Source organism: Acinonyx jubatus, chromosome B1 (assembly GCF_027475565.1).
Source record: "Acinonyx jubatus isolate Ajub_Pintada_27869175 chromosome B1, VMU_Ajub_asm_v1.0, whole genome shotgun sequence".
Taxonomy (NCBI): Eukaryota; Metazoa; Chordata; class Mammalia; order Carnivora; family Felidae; genus Acinonyx; species Acinonyx jubatus.
The window spans coordinates 17,272,906-17,293,987 of record NC_069382.1 but is presented as its reverse complement, the minus strand read 5'-3'; the positions used below and the strand labels follow the sequence as shown (position 1 = coordinate 17,293,987).

At 36.7% G+C, this 21,082-nt stretch overlaps 1 long non-coding RNA gene across 1 annotated transcript in view; it reads left to right on the top strand.

Annotated features, from left to right (window-relative positions):
• The window catches only part of LOC113604649 (uncharacterized), a 201,166-nt gene that overhangs the window by 21,589 nt on the left and 158,495 nt on the right, over positions 1–21,082 (top strand). Inside the window, exon 2 of the long non-coding RNA XR_008295855.1 lies at positions 3,950–4,030. This is a non-coding gene — a long non-coding RNA (uncharacterized LOC113604649). The remainder of the gene's footprint in view (positions 1–3,949; positions 4,031–21,082) is intronic.

Here is a 21,082-nt window from a genome sequence, read left to right as displayed (position 1 = left end):
GGTCCAGGAATTTCTATCTATGATAAAGTGTGGAATATTCATAAAATGGTATGCTATATAGCGATAAGAATAGCACGAGGCAATGACATGGATGGCTCTTACAAAGATAAGACTGAAGAAACTAAGCCAGAAAAAGAAGAGCATATAATGTATGATCAATGTATATAAAATTCAAATTTAGCCTGAACTAATCTGCGGTATTCTGTCTATAGTAGTCAGAAAGGGAGATGGCAGTGACTGATAGCGGGAGAAAGTGTTCCAACTACGTTTTCTTTTTGATATGTGTGCTGATTACATGGATATGCTCACTTTTGAAAATGTACTGAGCTTACTCTTGGGCCTTGGGTACTGCTGTATATGTATGCTATCCTTCAGTATGTGGTTTAAAATATCAAATTAAAGAAACTCACATATCGAGTCATGCTCACTTGTATATTATTATAGGTAAAGGAACTAAGTTTCTTTATTTCAAATCTTGGGGCAGAATATTTAACAACCTTCATTATTGGTGTAGAAAAATAATTTCTAATTCATCCTTAAATATTTCTTATTTTAAAAATATCCTCTAATTTGGGTAATACAACTCTTACTATATTTGGTGTTGTTGAGATTAGAGAAGGGAAATATCTACAATCTTGGTTTTCACTTTTTATTGTATATGAGAGTCCCCAGGGGGACTTGTTATGAATTCAGATACCTGAGGCTCCACCACAGAAACTAATTCACGAGGTTTGTTGGACCCACATATCTGCATTTTAATAACCATCTCATGTGATCTGAAGTAGGTAAATGCATGGGGAAAAACTTCAAAAAAACTGATCTAGATGGTTAATGTTTACCCCAGGACTATCTAGAGAGGGAGAGATGGAGAGAAAAAGAGAGAGATGGAGAATACTCTATTTTGTTCTGGTGGGTAGTTGCCAGTGAAATAGAGTCCCAATATTAAGGTTAATGATCAAAAAATTATAAGTTCTCACACTTGAAAAGTTGTACACTTAAGTGTTTATGCAGTTGAAATTACCCTGGTATAAAAATAATTTTTAAAATATATTTTCATGTAAATTTTGAAAGATACATTATAATGGAAGGAATAGTACAGGAATTACCAAGTATAAATACAAACAGAAACATATAAATTAGTAGGGATATTTATTTATAAATTTCCAATTTAAAAAAAACTTGCTTTAACTCATTTTCATTGGACAAAATACACCCTAGAAAATGGCAAATTAAGCCTAGAGACGTCAGGATTATTTGTAACCATGGTGGGAGAGTACGTTACTTCAGTTTATTTTTCTCTGTAGATGACTTTCTCATGTTACATGGAGTTGCCCACACTTCTGTTTTGATAAAGGCCTGTGTGAATGAGGAAATAAGTGCAGTATTATTAAGAAAAGTATCATCAAAGGAAATATCGCCAATGAATGTTTAAATATATAAAAATGGAACTAATTCTGATAAACTATAATAGGGTAATGACACCTGTAAATGACAGGATATATGTCAAATAGAGCTGATAAAAGCTTGATCTCAAACACATACGCACACACACAGATATATAAAGTTACCAGGCACAATCTGTTGAATAAGTAGTCGTGATAGTTAAAAACAAAACAAAACTTACCCATAAGGAAATAAAAATCACAAGCACTACCAAATAAAATGCACAAAAACATAAAAACAATTTTGTTACCATTTCAAATTGCAGTAAGAGTTAAAAAATAAATTGCAGTGCTGCCTTACCCTATAGCGCTCTGTACTGGCTCATTCCTCCCTCAGAAAAACCTGTTTACATGTAATAATACTGTTGAGGATCAGACTACATGAATAATATAATATTTATATTAAAATGCTTTATAGAATTATGCTAGTATTTGGAAGCATAAATATTTTGTGAATTGCAGAAGTCACAATGAGATAAGAAATAACAAGGAAACAAAATAATTTTAACAAATTATAAGTGTGTAAAATGAATATTAGCAAGAATTGAAGTAGAAATTAATATTTTTGCTTTGCATGTTCACAAGTGTTTTGTGTTTTTAAAGTTTCTTAAGCATCGTAGGCAATAGATATTTTAAATTCCCTGACACACTTTTATCAATAGTAAAAGGAAGCTTATCTTAGGTAAGGAAGGGTTATTTTTCTTTCTCTCTGTTGATGAGCCCAGAATCAGCTTCTTATGACAGTTTATTTCTCTGTGAATGATACAGTCTCAAAATAACTTTTACTTCTTGTCTTCCTGGCATCTCAACCTAAAATCTAAGGTGATAAGATCACATTTCACCATTTGTCTTACTAAGGATTGTATTTAAATGTTTATTTATTTATTTTGAGGGAGAGAGAGAAGAGAAGAGAGGAGGGGAGGGCAGGGCAGGGCAGGGCAGAGAGAGAGGGAGAGAAAGAATGCCAGGCAGGCTCCGTGCTGTCAGCACAGAGCCCAACACGGGGCCTGACCCCACAAACTGTGAGATCGTGACCTGAGCCGAAATCAAGAGTCAGATGCTTAACCAACAGAGCCACCCAGGCATACCAGGATTTTTTATTAGTCAAGGCACTTGCTGTTTTCAAAACAACTAATGACACTAGGTATGGAATGCTGTCCACCATTTTCCGGATTTGGGAGTCCCATTCTGCTAGCTCCACCAGAAGCTGTGCTCTTGCCTTCACTGGACTTACAGACGTATCCCCTTACCTGTTGATTACTCTTAAGTTCCCAAAGGAGAGGATAAAGAATATGCCCCTACAAATACAACTATTTGTTCCTGGCTGGGCTCCTGCCACAATCCTGTTTGCCAAATGTTCGTTCAGCTGGCCAGCTGTGGAAGCCTTAAGAACTGCACATGTTCTTTTCCTTAAAGCCTAAAGCAGAGCTAACAACTCTAGGCTTTTCCTTCACAGTACTTCTACTCCAACCTGACTTTTCTAAATTTTCCGTAAGGAAAGAGGCCTCAAAAGCAAAGGGAAAAAAAATTTTAAATGTATGATCTCAGGGATACCTGGTTGGCTCAATTGGTTAATTGTCCAACTCTTGTTTTTGGCTCAGGTCATGATCCCATGGTTCTTGCGTTTGAGTCAGGCATCAGGCTCTGCATTGACAGCTTGCACCCTGCTTGTGATTCTGTCTCTGTCTCTGTCTCTGTCTCTCTTTCTCTCAACCCCTTGCTTCCTCTCTTTCTCTCTCTCTCTCAAAAACAAGTAAAATAAACTTTTAAAAATTAAAAAAAAAAACAAATAAAATGTATGATGTCAGATAATCTTTCAAATTCTTTCATTGTTGCCTGATGACCTGGGGCTCTCCAAGGGCAGGGTCGAAATAGGACATTGTTCAATGACCAGACTACGTAATATTAGCATTTTAACTCACCCTGAAGATATACATGTGGGAGAAAGTATGGTCAACATTTGAAGTCTGAAAAATATTTTCTGAACATATGTGTAAAAATGCCTGTTAACTAACTCAGCCGCATCTCTAAGTTTGTGTCCAGTATTTTGCTTTCCCCCTTTTCTTGAAAAAACAATTAAAGATATTCAAATAGTTTCTTTTTTTAATGTTTATTTTTGTGAGAGAGAGAGAGAGAGAGAAAGAGAGCGAGCGAGCACACAAGCTGGGGAGAGAGAGGGGGCAACACAGAATCTGAAGCAGGCTCCAGGCTCTGAACGGTCAGCACAGAGGCCGATGTGGGGCTTGAACCCACGAACCATGAGATCATGACCTGAGCCAAAGTTGGACTCCCAACTGACTGAACCACCCTGGTGCCCCAACATTTAAATAGTTTGTTAGTGTGCTCTAGTTTATTAAGAAACATTTAGACTTGAGTAAGGGGAAAGGAGGTAAAACACAATATTGTAAAATACCTGATTGGGAAAGTCACCTAGAGAAAAAAATTTAAAGTACATGTGCAGATAACATTTATTTGAAAATTTAAGAAGACTTTCATCATTTTTCCAGACCATTTTATTGCTCAGATACATAATTTCTATTGGAACATAAGGAAGTGGACAAGCAGAGTGAAAACTTGAAACTTGAAAGGTAACTTATAACTTTGCACTGATAGTTTTCAAGAGGAAATTAATTATGTCTCTCTTAACAGAGGGATAATAAGGGGAAATAGAAGTCTACAGAAGATAGAGAAAAAGGCTATAAAATTTTTGATACTTGAATAAGGTATTTTGACTCCCACATGAGGAGCCAGTGATAAGTACCATAAAATCAGTATGACCAAGTAAAGACTAGGGATGAGCTAATTTTCCTCAAGAATGAGAGAAAACCTGCATGAATAATAATTGAAGATTAGGGAAAAATGTATTTAATCACACTTAACGTAAAAAAAAATGACCTAAATTATATATTATTCATTTAAATGCACATTATTTAAATGCACTAGATAATAATTCTGGTAGACACTAAGTATAGCTCTTTAAGCACTCTTGGTGTTTTAAAAGACTAGGAAAGGAGCATTGCTTTAAATCTCTCAGTTAATCATTCTTACAGGAAGTCTAGAGGTTAATATGAGGTCTTAGCCCAGCTATCTCCATACACCTGGTAGACAAATGTAGACATTTGAAATATACTTCCCATAAGATAGTTTTTTTTAAATTCTTGAGTTGCAGCCTACAAAATACATAAAGATATAGCTTTTTAAAAATATCAGTAAAGGGGCGCCTCGGTGGCTCAGTCGGTTAAGTGTCCAACTCTCAATTGCAGCTCAGGTCATGACCCACGAGCCCACATCAAGCTCTGTGCTGGGCGAGGAGCTTGCTTAAGATTCTCTCCCTCCCTCTGCCTCCCCCCCATTTGCACACTCTCTCTCTCTCTCAAAATAAATAAATAAAAAATATATAAAATAAAATATCAGTGTAAGTATATCCAAGCTGTTCTTTCAGTTTTTAGCTAGGTCAGTTTTGCCAACTTGTAACTTTGGAAAACTTAGAGAAGGCTGCCTAATATTTGCTATTATTATGTGTCTTCATCTTTGAAGCATATTTTTCAGTGAACAATATACTAAGCTTTATGTCAGATTGGGAGAAGAAAGATGATTGCATTCTTGAACCTTCCTGCATAGATTCAGATGTTACAATCTTTTTTTTTTTCTTCATTGTTGGGACCAGAGAAAATCAGAAATATGTTCTCTGTGAGCAATTTATATCTTTCCAATTTCTATTTTTAATAATGTTATTAATACTAAATAATAATTGGCCTTCCAGTATGCTCCCACATATGTATATGCAATTTTTCTCCACTTTGCAGCCGTTTTTCATCTAGAGTGTACCCCATGCTTCGCTCTGTAAGTGATGTTTCTATGCACTACAGCTGGAGTTCTAGTCATAGAGCAGAAGCCTTGTTTTCAGAGAAAGGACAACCAGCAGTGAGTTTATTTGCCTTGTGGTGTGATTTTTTTTTTATAGAAGAATCTATCTTCCCTTAGAGAACATACCCTATGCATACAACACTAAACATTTGCTAATTTCAGAGGATAAAATCTTCTTAGATAATCCACATACTCTCCCCTACATCTTGTGTCCATTCTTCTACTCGAAAACCTGTGCTTTCATATTTACTGTTAACTGTTCGGTTATAAATTGTAATTTCTGCCATGAAAATACCAAAGACAGAATTTCTCCTGCACTTTGGACTGCATTTAGGGTGTTACTACTCTCCTTTTAGCTGAATTGTGAAAGTGTTATTAGCAGGTTTATATTGAACTTTGAGTACTCTGGGATCTTAGTAATCAAAATTATGTAACCCCGTGGTCTGACCAGAGAATTTAGTTTCGTTCTTTTATTTTTTTTTTTAATTTTAAATCCACGTAATAAAAAATGTGCATTTATTAGTTTCCGTTAATAACAGTGATTGAGTATATTTGGAATCTTTCTTTTAGATTTTTTTTTTAGCAAGATTTTCTTCCAACTGTAAAACCAGACAAAATTCTAATCCAATTCCATTTCTTCTATTTACTAACAGTTGACTCTTAAGCAGTATTTGAACTCTCTCACTTTATTTTCTTTTTTAAAGTTTTTATTTAAATTCCTCACTTCTCTCTGTCTTAAAAATAAATAAAACATTTAAAAATATTAAAAAAGGGGGGGGCATCCAGATAGCTCAGTCAGTTAACCATCGGACTTCAGCTCAGGTCATGATCTCACAGTTCGTGAGTTCGAGCCCCACGTCGGGCTCTGTGCTGACAGCTCAGAGCCTGGAAGCTGCTTCAGATTCTGTGTCTCCCTCCTCTGTCTCTGCCCCATCCCCACTCATGCTCTGTCTCTCTCTGTCTTAAAAATAAATAAAACATTAAAAAAATAAAAATAAATAAATTCCTCACTTTCTTAATCTGTGTAATGAATACAATACCAATGTAATGGCTGTTACAAAGATTGAACGAGAGGCTATGCTCAGTACTACTTCCCCTTAATCTAATTTTCTCATAATTAAAAATTTTGAGATAATTGTAGATTCCCATGGAGTTGTTAAAAAAAAAGGATAAGAAATTTCCACATAACCTTTAACCAGTTTCCCTCAGTGGAAACATTTTGCTAAACTATAGTACAATATTACAGCCGGTTTATGATGTTGATACAATTTATTGCTCTTCTTCAGATTTCCCCAATTTTATCCATACTTCTGTGGGTATATTTAAATTTTTATTTAAAAATAATTCAAAACTTACAAAAAGTTGACAGAAAAGTACCAAGAGCTTTTTTATTTTTCTTTTTCCTAAATCATTTTATGTTAAGATTCTGACTTGATGCCCTGTCACCTCCTACATATGAATTTCTCACAACGACATCATTCTACCTAACTAAAATATAGCCATCAAAATTAGGAATTTAAAATAGATACATTTCTACCACTTAATCCATAGACTTCATTAAACTTTCACCGTTTTCCAATGATACCCCTTATAGAAAAGGATCCAGTTCTATTTAGTTGACGTGTAGTCTGTTTAGTCCGGTTCACCTTAGATCCATTCCTTCATCTTTACTTGGTTTGCATGACTTAACTTTTAGAAATTACAGGCCAGTTGTTTTGTAGTATGCTTCTCAATTTAGGTTTGTCTGATTTTTCTTCATGTCTAGATTTAATTTAAATATTGTCAGGAATATCAGAAAACAAAGATATAGCAATATTCTCATTGTACCTCAGCAAATTATAAGCAAGTTATAAGCAAATTCAGTTTGTGACATTCCTGGTGATATTAAACATAATTACTTGATTAAGGTAGTTTCCTCCAGGTTTCCCCATTGTAAAGATTCTCTCTTTTATCTTTCTAATTAAGTGTTTTGTGCAGACGTTCACCAAATCTATGTAAAATTCCTGTATATCATCTAACTTTCACCCGAATGTTTGACATGCATTGATATTTTTGCCAAGGTTACTATTACTGTGATGGTAGTTCTTTCTGTATTTATTGATTGGCACTTGACTATTAAAATCTTTCACTTCTCATTCATTCATTCATATTTGCATGTACTTGTGGATTTCTTTTATTCAATTGGTTATAATCAGTTACTATTTATTTTGATGTTTAGATATCCCAGATTAGACTAGAAGGAGTCTCACGCTGGTTCATGTATCCTTTTGACATTTGGTTTCATCATTTATGGAACATTTCCTTATTTTATGGTACAACAAAATATTCCTTCTCTTTCTTCTCTTCCCCAGCCGAAGAATCAGAAATTTCTCCAAGGTACCCTGGTTTCTTTTAGTGGAGAATGGTATTTATAAAGCAAGAGCTGAGTGAAAGATATGCTTATTGCCAGTGGGGTATTTCTGCGTTCAGACTGTCTCAGGACAGATATACACACATACACACACACACACACACACACACACACACACATATATATATATATAATATATATAAATTAAATTACATATAATTATATTATCTGTCTATATATCTACATCCATATCTATCTATGATCTATCAGTTGAAAACTATGAATTCACATTAATATTTCCATTTCCAATCCAACATTGCAGAGTCTATTCTAGTTTTCCCTTTTTCCACATTTGTAACTTCCTTCTCCCCCAGCAAAAATCTGACTCAGTTATTCTCAGTGTATATATTTGATTATTTCCTTTCATAATGTACCCAACTCTTATTATAGCCATCATCATTCTCCTGTCCACCCTCCTCATCCTCCATGACTGCTGTAGACAAACTCCTCAATCTGCTAGGTTCCTCAGTACCTTGTAACAGCAACTAATTTTGTCATTCTCTCACATGGAAGACCTCTTCACCCAACCCAGTCTCTAATATTCCACACCAGATTGCCACTCCCCACTTCCCCTGTCAGATATCTTCCCCAAATTGGGCATGCTCCACTGCTCAGTGCCGGGCTGCCACCAGTGCACCAGCTCTCCCAGACACTCTCCTTACCTCACTCAAATTCTGGAAGCCCCTGCCAGGTTGCTGTTCCTATAACTGTGAGGATGATAGTTTTCCACATCTTTATCTAATGGTTTGTCTACTAAATTAGGAAGAAAGGAAAGAAGGAATGGAGGGAAGAAAGAAATGGAGGAAAGGTTGGAGGGAAGGATGGAAATGAAGGAAAGAAGAAGCAAAGAAAGGAGGAAAGGAAGGATCTTGTTGTTTTAAATCAAGGAATTTATGGACCCTTCTTTTACACTATACACAAAAATCAACTCAAATGGATTAAAGACTTAAATGTAGGACCTTAAGCCATAAAAATATAATGAAAAAAATGTAGGGAAAAGTCTCCCTGCGATTGAGCTTGGCAATGATTTTTTGGACATGACACCAAAAGCTCAGGCAAGCAAAGCATAAATAAACAAGTGGGATTATGTCAAATTAAAAATTATCTGCAAAGCAGAGGAAACTATCAAAAAATAAAAAGGCATTCTATGGCATGGCAACCTATGGGATGGAAGAAAATATTTGAAAACCATATATTTGATAAGGTGTTAATATCTAAAATAAATCAGGAACTCATACAACTCGATAGTAAAACAGACAACCCAATTTAAAAATGGACAAAGAATCTGAATAGGTATTTTTCCAAAGAAGGTATACAAAGGGCCAACAGGTATATAAAAAAGTTGTCAACATCACTAATCATCAGAGAAATGCAAACCAAAACTTAATGAGATATCACCTCATACCTGTTAAAATGACTATTATCAAAAAGACAAAAGATAACAAATGTTGGTGAGGATGTAGAGAAAAGGTAACATTTATACACTATTGAGAAGTTTGTAAATTGGAAAACAGTATTCAGCTTCCTCAAAACATTAGAAATAGATCTGCTGGGGTGCTATGGTGGCTCAGCCAGTTAAGTGTCCAACTCTTGGTTTCAACTCAAGTCATGATCTCACAGTTCATGAGGTCAAGCTCCTCATTGGGCTATACCCCGAGCCTGCTTGGGATTCTCTCTTTCCGCCCCTCCCCTACTAATGCACGCTCTCTCTGTCTCTCTCTCTCTGTATGTGTGTGTATGTCTCTCAAAATAAATAAATAAACATTAAAAAAAATAGAACTATCATATGATCTAGCAGTCTGTCTTCAGGTTATATACCTGAAGGAAATAAAATCAGTACTTTGAAAAGATACCTTTACTCCAATATTCATTATAGCAGCCTTCACAGAAACAGTCTGTCCATTGGCAGATGAATAAATGAATAAGAAATTTGGGTATATACATACAGTGGGATATTACTCAGCTTTTAAAAAGAAGGCACTGCTGCCATTTGTGACAACATGGATGAAAATGGAGAACATTATGCTGAGTGAAATAAGCCAGGCACAGAAAGAAGAATACTGCATGATCTCGTTTTTTTTTAATGTGGAAATCTAAAAAAAAAAATTGTTTGAATACCTAGAAGCAGAGAGCAGAATACTGTTTACCAAGGGCAATAAGGTGGAAGAATGGGGACACGTTGGTCAAACCAGACTGTAGTAACCATTTTACTGTATATGGGTACCAAAACATCATGTCACACACCTTACGTATATACAATCTTTATGGAAAAAATGAAATAAAAATAAAACTACCATGTGAAGTAGTAATCCTGCTTTTGAATATTTACCCAAAAGAATCAAAATCAAGCTCTTGAAGAGATATTAGTGCGCCTGTGTTCACTGCAGCACTAATCACAACGGCTGTGGGAACAACTTAAAAATCCATCAGCAGATGAAAGGACAAAGAAACTATGGTATATACATATAGTGGAATACTACTCAGCCTTAAAAAGTCAGAAATTCTGCAATATGTGACAGTATTGATGAACTGAGGATGTTATACTAAGTCAAATAAGCCAGTCACAGAAAGACAGATCCTGAGTGATGTCACTTATATGAGATATCTAAAATTGTCAAATTCGTAGAATCAGAGACTGGAATGGTGGTTGCCAGAGGCTGGGCAACGAGGTGGAAATTGGGAGATAACTAAGCAATGGGTATAAAGTTTCAGTTAAGCAAGATGAATACGCTCTAGAGATCAGCTGTGCAACATCATGTTTATAGTCAGCAATAATATATTGTACATTTAATAAAATTTTTAAGAGGTAGATCTCATGTTTCCACAGTAAAATTTAAAAATTAAATTTTAAGAGTAAGTCCATTCTAAGCTTAGTGTCTTGCACAGGCCTGCATGAATTGAAGACAAGTTTACAAATATTTGATGAATAAGAAAAAATTAAAAAATAAACCAAGGGATTTATTTATCACTCCTCCCAGTAGAGATATGACAGAGAAATTGTTCTCCATTTAACTGGCAGTGTGCCTGTATCAAGAAGAAAATGTGGTAAAGGAAAATGCTAATTTGGGATATTTAAAATAGGCCACAAGTCATTCCCTGAAAAGTTTACAGAATGGTTAAAATTTGGCTTTCATGCCCATGTCCTCCTCGTTTTGTGTTTTTCTTCTTTTCTCACATATTGTGGGCACCCCGTACTGTCATAGACTCTCCTCACCTCACATCCAGCAAGGATCTGGAACTCATTCACATACTGTAAACAAACAAAAGACAGTTTCTTCTTTGGTAATCAATCCCCAGAGACTAGGTGCTAAGTATTCTTCATTTACTTCAGATCCTTTTCTAAACAAATGGCTTCCCTAGGCACTCAGTAATTCAACCTTGTCGTGCTTGCTTCCTCATTGTGCTTAAAGCCCAGGTCATGACTCAGCTCTTGACCTATTTAATCCCATATCTAATTCCTCCTTGTCTTGACCAGACCATGGGCTTGCTCTAGATAGTTTCCATAACTAGTTCTTGCTTCTCTGTAAATGAGAAGATAGAAAGAAATGGCTTCTCACTTGCTGATTGGAAAAACTGATTGATTGTAGATGAGATGAGAGATGTATGGAAAACCGAATCAGCCATAGGGCCATTTGTACTCCTTCTTTCTGACATTGAAGAGGTGGGCAGACTATAGAAGCCGAATGCAAGTAAGACGGTTTGTGTGACAAGGAATCAGAGTTGCAAAAGGCAGCCGAGTTTTTACACAGAGACTAAGGGGAGACCCTAGAGAAGTGTTTTTCAGAAACCTGAGTATATGCTCCTGCCTGCCTTCGCTGATCATTGTGGTGAGCAGACGCTCAGAACTTCTGTCAGACTTTCTTTAGATTTTCCTTCCCTCATGCTTCCTACGTGGTGAGGTGTTTTATTGAATGTCTGGAGTAGCAACATAGGAAAGTGTCATAAAAACGGAGGAAATTAAACGAAACATGCCCAGTAGGAGCCGAGCACGAAAGCGCCAGCTCCTGTTCTTCATTGCTGTTCTTTCCAGATGTGCAGAATTTTCTTGAAATGGAAGAAAGAAAAAAAAAAAAGAATGGTTAGTAGTGTCTAAAAATATATAATTGGATTCGATGACTATTGTGCTGGAAAGGTGTTTTTCACAAGAACTTCCTGGAGGGAAAAGTCAGAGGAGAAATTATATTTTGGCTTGCCCAGCGACATTATTTTCCATCTGAGGGTTGTGACTGTTTTATCTGGCCATCATCCGCTTTGCTTCACTGAGTATTAACCCTCGGAACACATATTAAGAACTCGGTTCCAAGGTAGCTGTTCAACATCTCCACCTCCACTTCTAGGTGGCTGGCAATGGGCTACATGTTAAAAAAAAAAAAAAGATATATTGCTGTGGAATACGGGAGAATATTTCCCTTACGGATAGAGCTTAAGTGGAAATGTGGAAAAGAGTCACTAATGTTTTAAAAAGCTTTCTCTTTGTGTTTGAGTTGCTTGAAATCTTCTTACCTTGCCCACACTTAGTGTGTTGACTGAGGTTCACCTCATGCTGTTGACAGGGTTTGCAGTTCTGAAGGAAAGTCATTTTCCCAGTACCTTTCTCAATGGTCTTGTTTTATTGCCTTTTGTGGTGAGTGACTGAACTTCACTTGGCCTTTTCCCTCTTTCCAATGCCACTCACACACTGTGCTTCTTATCTGAAAGGGGAAAAAACTGTAAGTTGATCTTTGAAACTGATATTTCATAAAGTTACATATGCCCCTGACGAACTTCCCAACCCTGTACCCCTCGTATTTTCTCAATTCTGTTGTTTTCCAGCACAAAGTCTGAAATAAAAGAGCATGTAGGGGAGATCTTAGGAAAGGAGTGGAGGTGTCTGCAGCAAGAAGTCAACTTTGGCATTTTCCCTCTATACAGAACATCCTGTTCATTAACCCATTCGTTTAATATCTTTTGAGATTTACTAGGTTTAAGGTAGGGAATTACACACATTAGGTGATATAAGGATTGATTAGACACAGTCTTTGTCCTCAAAAATTTAGATTCTAGTAGGTGAGGGAAGATATTTTTAGAATAAAAGTAGTAAGTACCTGCTAAGCGCTAAAACCAAATAGAGGAAAAGACATATGGGAAGCATGTGAGAGGAGATTATGGTGTTTATTTTATTTTATGAATCAGTAAATTGCTTTATGGGGGAAGTCCCATGTGACTTAGGACAGGAAAACGTGAATTTTCATGGGCAGAGAAAGGGTGGGAGGAAAAGAATTCAAACGAGGAAGAACGATAAACACAATCCCTGACAAAGTCCTTATGGGGACTTTTGTTTGTGCCACGTGTTATTCTCATGCAGGGAAGACTGCAAGAGTTTCCCACACCAGTGATGCTCGCTGAAACATTTATGCCTTTTATTTTTCCTCCTTGTTCCAACCCTGACTCCTTGAGAATGCTCTATGGAGTCAAAGAGCATACGAGAGCCTCCACTTGTCCCCCTCAACTCGTCTGCATCAAGTGAAGTGTAAAACCAATTCACTGACCCTTGAGGCTGGAGAATCACATGCAAGACAAGGATGTATACAACTTTAGCCCCCAAATGAATTTTCAGAAATATAGACTCTTAGTACTGGAAAGTCACTGAGGCCTTATGAATGCTTTTACAATGTTTGTTTGTTTGTTTGTTTGTTTGTTTACAACTACCCAACCCCTGCCTGAATACCTCTAGTGACATGGAACTCACTATTTCTGAAAAGTCCACACTTCCTTCTGAAAATCCTCACTACTAGAATTTTATTTTCACATGTTAAGTAGAAATGTTATCTTCTGCTGCCTTCTGACTTTTCTATCCAAGAGGACTGCTCCCCATAGCAGTGAGGCAAGGTGAAAATTCTCTTCTGCTACAGTGACAAACTCTATTCTCCTTATATAAATTGGCTTCAGGTTTCTCTCTATAGGGTGACACACGTACAAAATGCTTCCTACTCTCCAGCCCATTATTTAGAATATTGGATAGATTATTTTCTGTATTTGCTACTAAATTCCAGTAATCTCAAAAACATTTTCTGGAAATAAAACTCTTACCATTTAGAATGAATCATGAGGAAAGAAAAGAATACATTCAATTATCTTGGCCAAGAAAAAATAATGCCTTTATAAACGTTTTCTTTTTTAATGACATGTTCCTTTATGGAAGCCAATAGCTTGGGTTTATAGAGTCTTCATTTCAGAATGTTTACAACATGAGCTGGGAAGATGGCAAAGCAGTAATTGAGGAGGCAAGAGTGGCAGTGGTTATTACGCTTTCAGGAATTGTTTACCACAGGCTGGCTGCAGGAGCCTGGTTTGCGAAGGGAGATAATGTTAGCTAGGACTTGGGGGAAAACCACTGATTGTCAAAAGTACTGTTGACTCTTTTATTAAACACAAAAGTAAACCTAAGCTCAGAGACCAAAATCCAGAATGGTTCCAAGTTTTGCTTTGGCTACAGGAACATGTCTGCATCTCCAAATAAAATTAAAATAAACAGCATTTTTGTTTTTCTCAATGGCTTGACGAGAAAAGCTTGTTTGTTGCCAAATGTTTGGTGAAGGTGAGTCCACACCTATAGTATGTCCAAAATGCTCTGGGTGCTTTTAATACCCCCAGCTGGCTAGTGAAATTCCTTTCTCTAAACTTACAAACAAGTTACTGGATACCAAATCTAATGGCCTCTTCGAAACCTATTCTCTTTACTTTTATAGGTTTGGACACTCTCTCTTTGAAGATCTAGCCTCTTCTTGAATGTAAACATGCTAAACAGAGCTAGAATAATACAATTCAGAGTTTGAGGATTTATGACACTACTGGATGATGATATTTTTAGAAATCTTTTTATAAAAATTGGTAGATATAAAGGCATATCGCTCATTAGCATTATAGATTTGTTTGTAATATATATCTCAACAGACCATCAGGACTTTATTTTGTAATATGATGTGAGGTAGGCTCATTATTCTCTACATAATGAAACCATTTCTTCTAATATGATTTAACAAATATTCTATTCTCTATGAATGATTTTTTTAATGCCAGCTCAATTCTATATCAAAGTCTCATATATAAAGCACTGGCTGCATACACTCCTTTTTTTTCTTCTTCTTCTTTTCAAAATTTTAAATTTTAAATTCTAGTTACTTAATATACAGTGCAGTATTGGTTTCAGGAATAGAATTCAAGGATTCATCACTCACATAAAATACCCAGGGCTCATCATAACAAGTACCCTCCTTTTTTTTAAATTATTTTTTTTATTGAGAGACAGAGAGACAGAGAGAGAGACAGAGAGAGAGAGGGTAAAGGACAGAGGGAGAGGGAGACACAGAATCCAAAGCAGGCTCCAGGCTCTGAGCTGTCAGCACAGAACCCAATGTGGGGCTCAAACTCACAAACTGTGAGATCATGACCTGAGCCTAAGTCAGACACTTAACTGACTGAACCACCCAGGTTCCCCAAGTGCCATCCTTTTAAAAAAATATATTTTTGAGATGATAAAGCGTGTGTGGAGGAGGGACAGAGAGAGAGAGAGAGAGGGAGACAGAAGATCCAAAGCAGGCTTTGTACTGTCAGTCCACAGCCCACCACAGGGCTTGAACTCATGAAACATGAGACTGTGACCTGAACCAAAGTCTGACGCTTCACTGACAGAGCCATCCAGGCTCCCCAACAAGTGCCCTCCTAATACCCATCACCATCTAGCCCATCCCCCGACCACCTCCCCTCCAACAACCCTCAGTTTGTTCTCTATCTTTAAGAGTCTCTTATGGTTTGTTTCCCTGTCTCTTTTTTCTTTTTTTTCCCCCTCCCATAACTTTGACTGCTTTGTTTCTTAAATTCCACTTATGAGTGAAATCATATGGTATTTTTCTTTCTTTGATTGACTTATTTTGCTTAGCATAATATACCCTAGCTCCCTCCACGTCTTTGCCAATAGCAAAATTTCATTCTTACTCTTGGCTGAGTAATATTCCAGTGTGTGTGTGTGTGTGTGTGTGTGTGTGTGTGTATTCCATTATACACACACACACACACACACATATGGGTATATATGATATATGTGTATATATGATATATATGTATATATCATATATATAACCTCTTCTTTATCCATTCAACAGTCGATGGACATTAGGACTCTTTCCATAGTTTGGCTGTTGTTAATAATGCTGCTCTAAACATTGGGGTCATGTGCCCCTTCAAATCTGTATTTTTGTATCCTTTGTGTAAATACCTAGTGCAATTGCTAGATTGTAGGGTCGTTCTGTTTGCAACTTTTTGAGAAACCTCCTTACTGTTTTCCAGAGTGGCTGCACCAGTTTGCATTCCCACCAGCACTACAACATGGTTCCCCTTTCTCCACATCCTCACCAACACCTGTTGTTTCCTGTCTTGTTCATTTTGGGCATTCTGACAGGTGTGAGGTGGTATCTTTTGGTGGTTTTGGTTTGTATTTCCCTATTGATGAGTGATGTTGAGCATCTTTTCGTGTGTCAGCCTCTGGATGTCTTCTTTGGAAAAAAGTGTCTGTTCATGTCTTCTGTCCATTTCTTAACTGGATTGTTTGTTTATTGGGTGTTGAGTTTGATTAGTTCTTTATAGATTTTGGATGCTAACCCTTTATAAGATATGCTGTTTGCAAATATCTTCTCCCAGTCCATAGGCTGATTTTCATTTTGTTGATTGTTTTCTTTGCTGTGCAAAAGTTTTTATCTTGATGAAATCCCAATATTTCATATTTGCTTTCACTTCCCTTGCCTTCAGCGACATGTCTAGTAAGAAGCTGCCCTGGCCAAGGTCAAAGAGGTGGTTTCCTGTTTTCTCCTCTAGGATTTTGATGGTTTCCTGTCTCACAGTTAGGTCTTTCATTCATTTTGAATTTATTTTTGTGTATGGTGTAAGGAAGTGTTCTTCTGCATGTTGCTGTCCAGTTTTCCTAACATCACTTGTTGAAGAGACTGTCTTTTTTTTTTCCATTAGGTATTCTTTCCTGCTTTGTCAAAGATGAGTTGACCATACAGTTGTGGGTCCATTTCTGGGTTTTCTATTCTGTTCTGTTGATCTATGTGTCCACTTTTTTGTGGCATACCATACTGTCTTGATAACCACAGATTTGCAATCTAGCTTGAAATCCAGAATTGTGATGCCTCCAGTTTTGTTGTTCTTTTTCAGAACTCCTTTGACTATTTGGGGTCTTTTGTGGTTCCATACAAACTTTAGGATTCTTTGATCTACCTCTGTGAAGGATGCTGGGTGTATTTTGATAGGAATGGTATTAAATGTGTAGGTTGCTTTGGGTAGCATAGACATTTTAACAATGCTTGTTTTTCTGATCCATGAGCATGGAATGCTTTTCCATTTCTTTGTGTCCTTTTTAATTTTTTTCATAAGTTTTCTATAGTTTTCAGAGTACAGTTCTTTTACATCTTTGGTTAGGTTTATTCCTAGGTGTCTTATGGGTTTTGGTGCAGTTGTAAATGGGGCTGATTCGCTTATTTATTCTTCTGCTGTTTCATTATTGGTGTATAGAAGTGCAACAGATTTATGTACATTGACTGTATATCCTGCAACTTTGCTGAATTCATGTGTTAGTTCTAGCAATTTTTTTGGCAGAATCTTTTGGATTTCCTAATTGGAATAGCCTGTCATCCACAAATAGTGAAAGTTTGACTTCTTCCTTGCCAATTTGGATGTCTTTTATTTCTTTTTGTTGTCTGATTGTTGAGGCTAGGACTTCCAGTAGTATGTTAAATAGCAATGGTAAGAGTGGCCATTCCTGTCTTGTTCCTGACCATAGGAAAAGCTCTCAATTTTCCCCATTGTGGATGATCTCAGCTGTGGGTCTTTCATATATGGCCTTTATGATGTTGAGTTAGGTTCCACTGATGCCCACTTTCTTGAGGGTTTTTATCAAGAAATGATGCGTTTTGTCAAATGTTTTTTCTGCATCTGTTGAGAGGATCATGTGGTTCTTATCCTTTCTTTTATTAATGTGATGTAGCATGTTGATTGATTTGTGGGTATTGAACCAGCCCTGCACCCGAGGATAAATCCCACTTGATCCATGGTGAATAATTCTTTTAATGTATTGTTGGATCTGGTTTGCTAGTATCTTATTGAGAATTTTTGCATCCATGTTCATCAGGGAAATTGGCGTGTAGTTCTCCTTTTTAGTGGGGTCTTTGGTTTTGGAATCAAGGTAATGCTGGCCTTGTGGAATGACTTTGGAAGTTTTCCTTCCATTTCTATTTTTTGGAGCAGCTTCAAAAGAATTGGTATTAACTCTTCTTTAAATGTCGGTAGAATTCCCCTGGGAAGCTGTCCGGCCTGGACTTTTGTTTATTGGAAGATTTTTGATTACAGATTCAATTTCTTTACTGGTTATGGGTCTGTTCAAATTTTCTGTCTCTTCTTGTTTCAGTTTTGGTAGTTTATATGTTTCTAACAATTTTTCCATTTCTTCCAGATTTCCCAGTTTGTTGGCATATAATTTTTCATAATATTCTCTTATGATTGTGTTTCTGTTGTGTTGGTTGTGACCTAACCTCTTTTGTTTAGGACTTTGAGTCCATTTTCTTTTCTTCTTGATCAGTCTGGCTATGGGTATATCAATTTTATTAATTATTTCAAAGAACCATCTCTTGGTTTCATTGGTATGTTCTACTGTTTTGCTGTTGTTTCTCTTTCATTTATTTCTGCTCTAGTCCTTATTATTTTCCTTCTTCTGGCTTTAGGCTTTATTTGCTGTTCCTTTTCTGTCTCATTTAGGTTTAATGTTAGGTTGTATATTTGAGACTTTTCTTGCTTCTTCAGTTAGGACTGTATTGCAATATATTTCCCTCTTAGGACTGCCTTTACTGAATCCCAAAAGGTTTAGACTGTCATGTTTTCATTTTCAATTGCTTCCATGTACTTTTTAATTTCTTTTTTAATTTCCTGGTTAACCCATTCATTCTTTTGTAGGATGTTATTTAACCTCCATGTATTTGTGGTCTTTCCAGATTTTTTCTTGTGGCTCAGTTCAAGTTTCATAAGCTTGTGGTCTGAACAAATGTATGGAATTGTCTCATTCTTTTTGTACTTGTTGAGAGCTGATTTGTTACCCCATATGTGATCTGTTTTGGAGAATGTTCCTTGTGCAGTTGAAAAGAATGTGTATTCTGTTGCTTTAAGATGAAGTGTTTTGAATATATCTGTTATGTCCATCTTGTTCAGTGTGTCGTTCAAAGCTATTGTTTTCCTTGTTGATTTTCTGCTTAGATGATCTGCCCATTGCTGTAAATGGGGTGTGAAAGTACCCTATGATTATTTTATTATTATCAGTGGGTGGGTTTCTTTATGTTTGTTATTAGTTGATATATATATTTGGGTTCTTTCAAGTGGGGACATAAATGTTTAAAATTGTTACATCTTGATGGGTAGACCCCCTAATTATGATATAATGATGTTCTTCATTTCTTCTTACAGTCTTTGTTTTAAAAATCTAGTTTTTCTCATATAAGTATGGCTATTTTGGCTTTCTTTTGATGTCCATTAACATGATAAATGAATCTCTATTCCCTCACTTTCAATCTGCAGGTGTCTTTAGGTCTTAAAATGAGTTTCTTGTAGGCAACATATAGATGGTTCTTAGTTTTTAAACATTCTATTACCCTATGTCTTTTGATTGGGGCATTTAGTCCATTTACATTCACAGTAATTACTGAAAGATATAAATTTACTGCCCCTGTATTACCTAAAAAAGCTGTTGTTTCTGATGATGTTCTCTGTTACTTTCTAGCCTTTGTTGCTTTTGGTCTTTTTTCACCACTCAAATAATCCCCTTTAATATTCCTTGTAGTGCTCATTTAGTGGTCATGAACTCCTTTAATTTTTGTTTTAGAAAATCTTTCTCTCTCCTTATATTCTGAATGATAGCTTTGCTGGAATGAGGGTTCTTGGCTACAGATTTTTTTCCTTTTAGCACTTTGAATATATGATGCCACTCCCCTCTGCCTTTCAGAATTTCTGCTGAAATATCAGTTGATAGCCTTATGGGGTTTCCCTATAACTGTTTTCTTTTTCTTGCTGCTTTTTTCCTTAAGTTTATTTATCTTTGAGGAGAGAGAGAGGGAGGGAGGGAAGGAGGGAGAGAGAATGAATGAGAATGAGCTGGGGAGGGGCAGAGACACAGGGAGAAAGGGAGAATCCCAACACGCTCCACATGGCCAGCACAGAGCCCAATGCAGGGCTCAAACCCACGAACGTGAGATCATGACCTGAGCTGAAATCAAGAGCTGGATGCAGAACTGACTGGGCCATTCAGGTGCCCTTTCTTGTTACTTTTAAAATTCTCTCCTTATCACTACTTTTATCCATTTTAATTACTGTGTGTCTTGGTGTGGACCTTCTTGGGTTGATTTTGTTAGGGGCTGTCTGTGCCTCCTAGATCTGAATTTCTGTTTCCTTCCCCAGATTCAGGAAGTTCTCAGTTATTACTTCTTCAAGTAAGTTTTCATTTCCCCCTTTTCTCTCAATCTTCTCCTTCTGGGATTTCTGTAATGTGACTGTTATTATTCTTAATGGAGTCACTGAGTTCCCTGTGTCTATTCTCATTTTGTGTATTGTTTTTCTCGCACCTGCTCAGCTGTTTACTTTTCATTACTGTCTTCTCCAGGTCACTGATTTGTTCTTCTGCTTCCTCTAGTTTGCTATTTATTCTGTCTAGTCTATTTTTTATTTCAATCGTTGTGTTCTTCATCTTTGGTTCTTTTTTTATCTCTTTGGTAAGGGTCTCACTGCCTCCACTCTCTTCTCAAGTCAAATGAGTAGCTTTATGATCATTAGTTTAAAAAAAAGGAGGTTAGAGTGAGAGAGAGCAAAAGCATAAGAGACTCTTAAAAACTGAGAACAAACTGAGGGTTGATGGGGGGTGGGAGGGAGGGGAGGGTGGGTGATGGGTATTAAGGAGGGCACCTTTTGGGATGAGCACTGGGTGTTGTATGGAAACCAATTTGACAATAAACTTCATATATTGAAAAAAAATTCTCTATTGGATATATTACTTGTCTCTGTTTTGCTTAGGTCTATGGCTGTAATTTTGTCCTGTTCTTTCATCTGGGACACATTCCTCTGTCTCCTCACTGTGTCTAGCTAGCTCTCTGTTAGGAAAGTCAACCATGTCTCCTGTTTTTGAAATAGTGGGGTACACACTTTTAACAAGGTGGTACTGTTCGTCTGCCCAAGGGGAGGCAGAGGCCACTCCACAAAGTGTGGGAGGGTAAGGCATGTGGTTTTGAAAAGGTATGCATGTCCTCCAGCAGGAGGTGACCAGCCACTATCATCACCAAGGAGACCAAGGCAC